Consider the following 10,262-nt stretch of genomic DNA (forward strand, 5'->3'; position numbering starts at 1 on the left):
AGTGCGGGCTAGCCTTCCCCCTCCCCCCCCCCCCCCCCCCCCGGAGCTGGGGACCGAACCCAGGGCCTTGCGCTTCCTAGGTAAGCGCTCTACCACTGAGCTAAATCCCCAGCCCGCGGGCTAGCCTTAAACTCAGGACTCTCTCACCTCAGCCTCCCAAGGGCCAAGATTACTGGCGGGCTCCATCGTGCCAGACTCGAGATGGCTCGGCAGGTAAAGGTGCTTGCTGCCAAGCCTAGAGAACTGAGTTTGATCCCAGGACACACATATAGAAGGAGAGATCAGCGCTGAGAGGTTGACCTCTGACCTCCACCTGTGTGATGTGTCATGTACACTCGTGCACGCGCACACACACACACGCACGCACGCACAAATAAATAAACACGCAAACAAATAAATAAATCTAATAATTTTAAAGCAAATCACCATCTTTTTGACCGAGTGTGTTGAGAGTGGTGATTTTTACAGAGACCACGTTCTGTTCTCGATCTGGAGGCTCCGGGCTTCAGACAACAAGGCACTGATGAGAGACGTTGAGTGAACTGCACTTGGTCTATCTGGAAGTCAGCGGTTTGCTGACATTTCAGCCTGGAGGATTTTTGCCAGCTCCTTTAAAGGTATCAGAACTTTCGCTATCCCGAGTAAAACCGACACACGGGCAAGCGATGGAGATCTATTTGTTTCTGCAACCGGAGATGAAAAGAAATCAGAAGGCGGCGTGTAGGGGTGACAGGCAAGGAGGAGGAGAGGTAGAACAAGGGAACAAGGGGTGACGGGGTGGGTGGGAATCATGCAGAGCAGACTAAAGTCCTGAGAGTCCCTACTGGGACAGAAGCCCTAAATTCAGCAGACAGAAATGCTAGGGCGGGCGGCTGTGGCCTAGCCAGATCGGAAAATAGCAAATGCCAGCCAGCTCTCAGGGGCCCAGCAGGCCCGGGAGACTCACTGACCTCATAGCCTGAGATCCAAAGGGGAAGTCTGTCCTAATCTTCTTACCACACCTCCCCCAAGACGCAGGGTCCACACGTAAACAAATGAGCTCACTGCCCACAGGCCCCTCTTGGGCATTCTCTCCCTGAGACCAGTCGAGGACCCCAGGGGCTTCCCCTCCCCTCCTAGAACCAAGGGCTCCTAGGTGTTGACAGCTACCACCACCTCTGAGAAGGGAGGACCCTGGAAAAGCTATCTCCTGCCTGCCTTCCCACTACTTTTCCCACTGGGGCCTCCTCACAATGGAGCCAGACCAGACCCCGTTGCTGAAGGAACCAGCAGCCAGCAGCAGCCCAGCCCCCTCCTCCACAGAAATAGCCTGGGGATTAAATTGCTCTAATCTCCCAGCTTCGGAGGAAGCTGAGCTCCCCTTGACCCAGAGGAAGTAGATGCCAAAGGCCCGCGCCTTTTCCCCTCATGCCTCATCTCCACGTCTCTCTCCTCAGAAAAAAAGACCACAAACCTCTCCGAAGGAGAGCCGCGCCTCTGCTCCCTTATCTCAGGGAAGGGTTGCCAACGCCAGGCTGTGACGCTGTTAGGTCTCTGGTTTCTTCCAGAGTCCAGAACTAGAAGGAACTGGCTTTCTTCCTCGGGAACCTGGATTTCCCAGATCTTCCGATTCTTTTTCTGTGAACTCTGTGCAGCAAAGCATCTGGGGCTCCAAGTGCCGTCCAGCCTAGGGGTTTTGTCTCTGACACCATGTCTTCCCTCTCTCACGGGTGATAAGTCTTCAGCATTTGGGGGGATTCAGGAGATGTTCGTCCCTAAATTGTACATTGGTGTTCAGGGGAGGCCTTTAAAAAAACAAAACAAGGGGTTGGGGATTTAGCTCAGTGGTAGAGTGCTTGCCTAGCAAGCACAAGGCCCTGGGTTCGGTTCCCAGCTCCGAAAAAAAGAAAAGAAAACAAAACAAAACAAAACAAAATACAAAAGCACCATGCCCCTGTTACAACAGTGGTGATGCAGGCCTTTAATGCCAGCTCTCCAAAGGCAAAGGATCTCCAGGAGTTCAAGGCAAGCATAGTCTACGCAGTAAATTCCAGGACGTCCAGGGCTGCACAGAGAAACCCTGTCTCAAAAAACGAAAACAAACAAAAAAACAACAAAACCAAACCAACAACAAAAACCCATCTGCACCCTGTAACCTTGAAAACACACACGGAGTCTGTCTGCCTAGGAAGGGACTCAGGAAAAGCATTTCTGAGGTGCTCTGCCTAGTGCAGGGAGAGACAATGAGTAGCAGCTTGTCCTGGCTTACACTAGTGACAGACTTTTCTGTTTGTACCAAATATGGCACATGCCTTTTAATGTCAGCATTTGTGAGGTGAAATTTCAGCCTCCACTATGTAGTGAGTTGGAGGCCAGCCTGCTTGGGATATCAGAAAAGATGTCTCAAGAAAAAAACAAAAAACAAGCAAACAAAATATTGCAATACCCACAGTATTTAGAAAGCACAAGTTACAGAACTGTGCAGAAGAAAACGTCTAGGTCACCGGAATGACCCAACCTCAGGGTCAGCGATGCTAATATTTTGGGTTATCTCTTCATTTTTCTTCAGATTTAGTGTTCCAAACAGGCACACAGCATACAGTTACGAGGTCTCCCTTCACCTTCCTCTGTAATCTAGCGGCACGGGCTCCTTGCTCAGCTCTGGGGAAAGCAGGATAGTTATTGTGGGGTGTATTGGTTTCGTCTTTATTTTTTGTTCTTTTCAGCAGTGAGTGTCAAGGATAATTTACCTTTCAACCCACTGGTTCGGTTTCTGTGAATCTATCTTTCAAGAACGATTAGATGCTTGTAAAAACATATAGAGGTTTTAGTGTCATTTATAATAAAACATCTTCATAAATATTGTACAAAGGCTAGAGGAACATAAAGTAGGGAAGGCAGGGTGTGAGAGACAGGTCTGGAAGGAGTCGGGGTGAAATGATCAAAATACGTTGTATTGTATAGAACTCTCAAAGAATTAATAAAATATTTTTTTAAACAGAGGGATAAGTTTAATAAATTATAGTTGCTCATGAAATGAAATACTCTTTTTTTTTAAATCACTTTTTAAAGGCCAGGCATCCACACATATCTGTAATCTCAGCATTTGTTAGACAGAAACAGAAAGTTACTTACAGGATCAGGGCCAGCCTGGACTACGTAGCTTTCAGGCTAGCCTGGGCTACATTAGTATTAAGTTCCCATCTTAGGCTCCTTTGTGGTTAGAGTCTTACTATGCTGGCCTAGAAACTCACTGTCTTGACCAGGCTGGTCTCAGACACTCTGAGACACCCACTTGCCTCTGTCTCCTGACTCGGTACCGTGGCAGTGCAGGCGCCGTCAGCTGGGAACAAAGGTGCGCACTATTATGGTGGCGAAAGATAAATAAGTCACTTTTTAAACTAGACATGGTGGCGCGCACCAGCACTTGAGACGAAGTAGCGTCAGGAGTTGGATGCCTGCCACCAAAATAAATAATTACTGTTTTCAAAGAATATGTAAAGCCCATATATCTTTCTTTCCTTACGACTCTCCAGGACATCCACCTCAGCTCTCAAAACCTACGTGTGTGCCTTATGGGAGTATACCCCTCGTGACCCCCGCCCCCCCTTGATTCTATTGTAACCCCCTTGGGAGGTTACCCTGCCCCCTAGCCCCGCTGCTCATAGCCTTTGGTCTCAGTGACAACCTCTGGGACATTGCTTACTTTATCATCCTTTATCATGTACTATTTTGACTTGCTGTCCGGTTTTTACGTGTAGAACAGATTTGTGTGTGAACGTATGACTACATGTACATGTAAGAGCAAGCCCTGGGGATTACAAGCTGTCTGAGGGCTGAGCCCTGGCTTACACATCTCACTTGTCACCTCTTCAGTCTCAATATACCTACTGTTGGTATTCTGTCTAAGCTCCACCCCCACAGTTACCTGGCAACAGCCAGGTAAGCTCCGCCCCACAGTTGCCTGGCAACAGCATCTGTGCCTTACATTATATTAGGGGCTGCTTGGCCCCTCCTCGATCTTCCTGTATCTTCTCCTCCTTTCCTCTCCTCTCCTCCCCTCTCCTCTCCTCCCCTCCCCTCCCCTCTCCTCTCCTCTCTTCTCTTCTCTTCTCTCTCCCCTTCTCAGCTCTCCTGCCCTCTCCGCTTTGTCCCTTCTCTCCCCACCCCGCGCCCTTCCCTCCACACGCTCATGGCCAGCCTTTACTTCTCCCCTCTTCTATTTTTCTTCTCTCGTCAAACCTCTCCACGTGGAACCATGTTGGCTTGGTGTGTTCTGTCTGGCTGCGAGCTGAGATTTAAACCCCAACACCCACGGCCCCTCATTTTGCTGAATTTGTTCTGGTTCCCTACGAACCTTCTGAGAGTTCAGTGCTCCTCAAACTGGCTCTCCCTGCCGCATCCAGCCGAGTCGGAGCGTCTTCCCCGTCTCCTCAGGGATACCCAGATTCATTTTTGAGTCGCTGGCTACAGGATGCTCCCACTGGGTTTTTCCATTCTCATAATTTGTCTCATTCGTTCCTATTGCTGCTACTTGAGGAGGGTCAGTGTCCCGACCACTGCTTTTGTCCGGCCAGCTTTGCCTTTTCTGCTTACAGCTTCTTGTCCCTTCTTTGCCCAATTCTGCGTAGGCCCTCTTCCTCCGGTCTCCTGTTCTCAGACGCTGCCATTTGGCATTATAGGAGGCCCCTATTTAATGAAACACTGGCTCCATATCCTACTACGTGGATCCCTTCTCGATTTGATCCCAACCCATCCATCTTCCTGTTTTGTGTCACGGGACTTCCTAATTAATGTCTACTAACTCCTGCCAAATCAGGGTATATGCTAATCCCAGGACACAGTCTGCATCCTCGTGATTTCTCCACTTGCCACCTGTGTGACCTTGGATAATTTATGTGACCTCTTCAAGCCCAGCCCCTCATCTGCAGAATGGGAGTCATGTTAACAATGCCTTCTTTATGGCGTTGTTGTGAACACAAAACAGATGCATGAATGAAGCAACTGTCGTTTATCTGTTTATAATTCTGCGGCTGGGGCCAAGCTCAGCAAGGACAGCTAGCTCAGCCCTACGCCCACCAGTAAACTGAAACTGTCTTAACGGAAACCGGAAGACCCAGTTCGACCGCTCTCAAATGGCTGGCAACTGGGTGTCATTGGCGGTCATAGTAGTGTTATCCTGTTGCCTCCCAACTAGGGCTTTCCAGGTTGCTTCTTGGACTTTGTAAACAGCATGCCACCCATGTTGTGATGTGTATGAGGTATGGGGAATGGGGTGCCTCCGAAGGCCCATGCTGAGGCGTCCCTACCCTCTGAGGGCCCAGCCACACAATGGTATAGTATAGAACAGAGTTTATTTAGGGGATGGGAAGGGGAGTTGAGAGGGGAGTAGAGACAGAGAAAGGCAGAGTGAGCAGAACAAAGAGGAGTAGAGAAGTAGAGGCTGGCCATAAGCATGTGGAGAGAGAAGGGGAGGGGAATGGTGAGAGAGGGCAAGGGACAGGAGGACAGAGCTAGAGCAGGAAGGAAAGAGCAAGCGAGAGTGGAGGGGGTGACAGCCCCTTCTACAGTGAGTCAGACATACCTGGCTGTTGCTAGGTAACCATGGGGCGGAGCTTAGACAAAATGCTAACAACCCATGGACTAATTATCAAGAGCATAGTAGTAATGACAGTGCCTGCCTTTAATCCCAGGATTCAGAGGCAGGGAAAGGTGGATCTCTGTGGGTCCATGGCTAGCCACTAAGGAGTTCCTAGTACATGGGCCAGCCAGGGGGCTACAGAGTAAGAATCTGTCTCAAAATAAACAGGCGAAAAGCCTTCCTCATGAAGGCAAGGCTGAAGTCTAACAAAGAGACCATCCCCATCATCTTCCATTGGTTTGTTCTTTGGCCAGCTCAGAATAGGGATGGTGGGGGAGACAGTGTCCCTCTCCAAGAGGCCCTGACATGACCGCCAAAGGAAGAAAAGAATTGATATTGACTCAAGACAGCCCCCCAGGGTTCCTGCCATCCCCTATCTTGGCCAGAGGAAGGCCTGTAACATTGATTTGTCACAAGATGGCTTGGAGAGCTGCCAGGAGCCAGCATTTGACTTTCCCCTTGATGTGATTAGTCATGACATTCCAAGCAAACATTAAGCTCTTTGAGGGCAGGACTCGTATCCACAGTGCGTGCGCGCGCGCGCACACACACACACACACACACACACACACACACACACCATTTGCACACTATAAAGGCCCCCATAAAGATGTGCTACGTGATTTACTTTCCTTAGGCAGCCCTGGGATTGGAAGGGAAGCATAAGAGTTGCTTTCATTGAATTTTTGCACAAGGGCAGGCTCAGCAGGCTCCTGGGAGACTCAGAGAAACAGCCCTTTGTTCTCCAGCCCTGCCCAGAGCTGGGCCAGAGCCTTCCAGAAGGGCGAGCTCAGTGAGCAGGCTAAAGCCTGTGGAGGGCGAGTTGAGGAAATTCCATTCAAGACCCTCATTTCCGAAACTGTTCCGTGATTAGTCTGGCTTTGTGTGGGTCCCCGTTCAGCAGCCGAGAGGCCAGCTAAGGGTCATAAAAAACACCAGGGATATACAAAGGCAGGCCCCTTTACAGCCCCGAACAGGAGGCTAAAGGATTTGCTCTTTATTTACCTCAGCCTGAAGACAATTATCCCAATTACCTAAGGAAAAAAATTTTCCCCTAAAGACTATTTTTAAGTTCATTTCTTTCCCAAAGCTGGGCGCATATGGTTTTTTGTTTTGGGGCTTTTTTGTTTTGTTTGGGGTTTTTTTGGTTTTTTTGTTTGTTTGTTTTTACTTTTCCCTTTGGTTTCAAGGACACACACTCTGTCTCGCTGGCAGGAAGGGCAGTCTGGGGTCACAGGTTAGAGGACTGGGGAGGTCAGGGGCCACCCAATGGTTGCCAAATCGAAGTCTCACTATTGCTCCAGGCCTGGGTCTTACATGGAGGACTGAGCCGAGGGGCTGTCGCTGCCATTCAAAGGCCACCAGTCTGGTTTCCTTGGCTTAGGGTTCAGCCTTAAGCGAGCCAGTGCATTGCCTCATGGGTATGGAGGGTGTGGGGTGGGACTCAAACACTGGGCAGCTCAAAGCTTCAGAGCTGTGCACGATCACACTGGTTTGGAAGTAGAAGATCTTCAGGATGGGTGCCAGGGACAGAAAAGGCCCCGTTGACTCTCAAAAACCGTAGACTTCTGTCCAGAATGCCTAACTGTAGAGTACCAAGGACCAGGTGAGAGCTCGCTCTTCAGGGCCCACTCGGTTCAGCCCAGTTCACAACACTGGGGTCCTGAAATGGACTCCATGTTCTTCTACTTCCTGGAAAGGGGAGCGGAGGCTGGAGCATGAATTGGAAAGTAAAAGACTCCCAAATCATCCTAAACATTATCTATGCTGATATTTTAAAATCTACCGTAATCTACATTTACACTTATTAACACACTACCACACACATATATACATATATATTTTATATATACATACATATATTTATACATACATACATGTATTTCTTTTGAGATGGGTTCTTATGGTCTGGAGCTTGCTATGTAGGCCAGGCTGGCTTTAAACACACAGAAATCCGGCTTGGGCCACCACACCGACTTATTATTATATTTGTTGACTGTGCTAAGAAACGTTGTTGAGGGGAGCATGTAAGTCAGTTGTCTGGAGTGAATGAAGCCCTGGGTTCCACTCCAACACTGCATACACTGTTCCCAGTGTCTACTAGATAGAATCAAGAGGACTGAAAGTTCAATGTTAGGCTGGGGACATGGCTCCCGGATTAAGAGCACTGACTGCTCTTCCAGAGATCCTGAGTTCAAATCCCAGGAACCATGTGGTGGCTCACAACCATTTGTAATGAGATCCGATGCCCTCTTCTGGTATTTCTAAGACAGCTATAGTGTACTCACATACATTAAATAAATAGCTCTTTAAAAAAAAAAAATTCAAGGTCATTCTCAGCTGTACAGCTAGTTCAAGGCCAGCCTGGGATCCATAAAACCTAGTACCAAAATGCAAAGGGGAAAAAAAGAAAAGGAAAAGACACACAATATTAAGTGGTCCACACTACTCTTTCTGAGCTTCACCATGCTGTCCAAAGACAACAAGAAAAAGAAAGATGCTGGAAAGTGGACCAAAAAAGACAAAGACCCAGTAAATAAATCTGGTGGCAAGGCCAAAAAGAAGAAGTGGTCCAAAGGCAAAGTTCTGGACAAGCTGAACAACCTCGTCCTGCTTGACAAAGCTACATAGGACAGACTATGTAAGGACATCTCCAACTATAGCTTATTACTCCAGCTGTGCTCTCCGAGAGACTGGCAAGTCGAGGGTCCGTGGCTGGGGCAGCCCTTCAGGAGCTACTTAAGGTAAAGGACTTTATCAAGCTGGTTACAAAGCACAGAGCCCGAGGAATTGATACCAGAAACACAAAGGGTGGAGATGCCCCAGCTGCTGGTGAAGATGCACAAATAGGTTCAATCAGCTGCACATTTGGGACAATAAAACTTTATTGAATCAATAGGGAAAAAAACACAGTATTAATAGTTATTCTATTATGTAGAATAATTCTACACACACACAGCAGTTGGAATGCAAAGTGAACATGTGGATGGATGGATGGGTGGATGGATGGATGGATGGATGGATGGATGGATGGATGGATGGGTGGGTGGATGTGTGGATGGGTGGATGGGTGGATGGATGGGTGGATGGGTGGATGGATATGGGTGGATGGGTGGGTGGGTGGGTGGATGGATGGATGGGTGGATGGATGGATGGTTGGATGGGTGGGTGGATGGGTGGATGGGTGGGTGGGTGGGTGGATGGATGGATGGGTGGGTGGATGGATGGATGGGTGGGTGGATGGGTGGGTGGATGGGTGGGTGGGTGGGTGGATGGGTGGGTGGATGGGTGGGTGGATGGGTGGGTGGATGGGTGGGTGGATGAATGGGTGGGTGGGTGGATGGGTGGGTGGATGGGTGGGTGGATGGGTGGGTGGATGGGTGGATAAATAATAAATAAATAAATAAATAAATAAATAAATAAATAAATAAATGGTAGCCATTGCTAGCAGCCTGTGGTGGTGCACACCTGTAATCCCAGCCCTTGGGAGATAGAAGCAAGAGGATGAGGAAGGAGTTCAAGGCCAGCCTGATCTCCATAAGACCTTGTCTTTATAACAAAGCAGGAGCAGGGGCACTCGTTGCACGTGTGCTCGTGCCCGCAAAACATCCATACGTATAAAATAGAAACAAGCAAATAATCCCCATATTCCACGATGCAAAAAAAAAAAAAGAAAAAAAAAAAAAGAAAAAAAGCTTCAAAGAACTCATTAAACGTCTGGTATGGTGGGGCCTGGGTTTGGGGTGCTCAGTGGTAAAACTCTGCCTAGCATGCCTGAAGCCCTGGGTTCAATCCTCAGTACTGGAAGAAAAAAAAAATAGAGCAGCAGTTCTCAGTCCGTTCAGGAGTTCTGTAACAATCCATGGTTTGTTTCTCCCCTTCTAGCCTAAATTACTGCTTTCTACAAAAGGGCCCAGAGAACCGATACCTGAAAACCACCTCAGGTGGTTCTGGAGACACTTTGCAGGCAGCCCTTGCCCTCAACCAGCCTGACAACCTGAGTTAAGTCTCCTCCTCGCCTGAGGAAATCGGAGTTTACTATCGCTCTGGGAACACCTCACTTGCTCCACAGCGAGCACATACCCAGAGACAAACACATGCTCACACAAATACGCGAACGTAAGAGTCATAAAGAGGTGCTTTGTGTAAGTGCCTCCTGAGCTAAAGAAAAAGAACCTCAATTACTAAATCGCCCCCAAGACTGCAGCCCTCAGAGGTCATCTCTCTCCTTTCTTTCCTGCTCCTTCTGCATTCTTGGTGTGCATCAGAACCAGAGCCTTAAGCAAGCTTCACTCTTGCTCTGACTCTGCCTTCCACCCCAGGCTGAGGCCTTTTCTGACCTTGTCCAACGTTTGTGTTGCAGAACGTCACAGGCTGGCTGAGGTTCCGAGCTTGGGTTTGCTCCTCACTTGTCTACCACCGTGGGCTAGCAGACAGCCAAGCCTTGCTCTCTTGCCTGCTAGTGTTCTACAAGATCCTTCTGAGGAAAGAGCTGATACCAGGCACTATCTCAGAGGCAAATGCTTTCCGTAAACCAAGAGCCCACGAATTATGGCCTGCAGGCTTTAAATTAGGTCTGCAGTCTGAGCTTATATAGCCTCCGAAGAGTATGAACGGCTTTTACATTTCTTACAGGCTGTAG

The 10,262-nt window shown here is 48.7% G+C and overlaps 1 long non-coding RNA gene and 1 pseudogene across 3 annotated transcripts; one reads left to right on the top strand and one right to left on the bottom strand.

The window, feature by feature from the left end:
- Positions 1–398: 398 nt before the first annotated feature.
- Positions 399–3,566, bottom strand: LOC120098195 (uncharacterized). 3 transcript variants are annotated; one of them, XR_005496273.2, is made up of 3 exons: positions 2,730–3,566; positions 1,454–2,640; positions 399–683 (listed from the first exon to the last, which is right to left on the bottom strand). It is a non-coding gene; the product is annotated as an uncharacterized LOC120098195 (long non-coding RNA). The 3 variants fall into 3 exon arrangements; XR_005496272.2 differs by having other exon boundaries at positions 1,454–1,784; positions 2,430–3,566; XR_005496270.2 differs by having other exon boundaries at positions 1,454–3,566.
- Positions 3,567–3,665: 99 nt separating this feature from the next.
- On the top strand, positions 3,666–8,511 carry LOC108348856 (40S ribosomal protein S25 pseudogene; annotated as a pseudogene).
- Positions 8,512–10,262: the final 1,751 nt, after the last annotated feature.

Source organism: Rattus norvegicus, chromosome 18 (genome assembly GCF_036323735.1).
Source record: "Rattus norvegicus strain BN/NHsdMcwi chromosome 18, GRCr8, whole genome shotgun sequence".
NCBI classification, from domain to species: domain Eukaryota; kingdom Metazoa; phylum Chordata; class Mammalia; order Rodentia; family Muridae; genus Rattus; species Rattus norvegicus.